Below are 1,542 nucleotides of genomic sequence, written 5' to 3' on the forward strand. Positions count from 1 at the left end.
CGGTAGGGTTGCTTTAAGATGGAAAGTTATTGAACCCGAGGTCTCTCCTCACTTACCCCATCTTGGTCCTTTCGGACCTAACTCTTCTGCTGCATAAATACAAGATTTCACATAATATCTGAGATGTGAGCACTTTCAATATATATACACTCAAAATGGGTTAAAGACTTTTACTTTGTCTTGTACTCCCTCTGTTTCATAATATAGTGCGTATAGATTTTTTGAAAAGTCAAACATTATAAACTTTGACCAAATTTTGTACGAGATGTATTTGCATGCTCCCTGTGCACCTGTCCACCGCCACACCACATTTCCCTTCCTCGGGTAGTTTGTAATTTCCTCTCTGCTTTCGATATGCAGTCTGTTGGCACGGAACATGTATTGAGATAGTGTAATAGGTAATTTGACTAATTTCTCTATGCTTAATTTCATATGAATTAGCTAAGACAACATGTACTATACCTTATGTATATCTGATTTTCTTGTGGCATAACAAACAATTTTTTTTACTCTTTTCCCACGTGACAGTTCTCAAGGACGTTGTTTCATAAAATTACAACTACGTACATGATAGTAGAATCTAGATAACCAGTTTGTTTGAGTAGACTAAATGTGCTAATCTTAAAGGTAAAATCAATCATGATTAACTTTTTAAAAGAGTTCAAATGTGCTAAAATAGACAAAATGCGTGAGGGTTTTCAAAGGCAGAAGTAATGTTTATATCATTGGTTCATTCATGTCCTTAATATTCTACGTATTTTGAAAATTATTCAAAGAATAATATGATCGAGCCACCCAATAATGTAACTTTATGGTAACTCAACTTCTAAAGCAACTTCAAATCACATGATCAACTGATAATATTTCTGCCGTACAAGCAATAAACTCTAAAGGTATGGTCATGCAAAGCATTGAGTGGCAACAACAAGGAAAAGGTAAGCAGCAAGGAACCTCTCTGATAATGAAGAAACTATTAATTGTAACCTTTATTTATTTATTTTTTGAGAAAACTTTCAATCTATTCATCTCCAATCATAGCATTACAACGAACACCAGAAATAATAAAAATTACATTCAGATTCATAGACCACCTAGCGACGACTATAAGCACTGAAGCGAGTCGAAGGCGCGCTGCCGTCATCACCCCTCCATCGCCGGAGTCGGGCACATCTTGTTGTGATAGACAACCGGGAAGTCGTCGTGCTAAGGCACCATAGGATCAACGCATCAGAACAACAACCGCCGTCGATGAAGAATAACATTGTAACCTTTATTTTGTTCATTATTTGTTGACTTGTGCTTTAAGGCTCTTGTATTAGTGTTTGGGCTGGTAATGGCAGTGCACCTGTGCTGGCTGATGATTTTTTTTCACGCTGATTTCATCGTTGGATCTATTTTCTGGGATGAAGCATCTTGATGTGTCTTGTTTTATAAACGGAGGAAATAGATTTGCCTCATCCATTAATTAAGCAAAAGACAGTTGCCCAGTTAATTGATGGAAAACCGGGTGAACACCATCACAAACTGCTAAGCAGCACTCGC

Source organism: Triticum aestivum, chromosome 7D (genome assembly GCF_018294505.1).
Source record: "Triticum aestivum cultivar Chinese Spring chromosome 7D, IWGSC CS RefSeq v2.1, whole genome shotgun sequence".
Classification (NCBI taxonomy): domain Eukaryota; kingdom Viridiplantae; phylum Streptophyta; class Magnoliopsida; order Poales; family Poaceae; genus Triticum; species Triticum aestivum.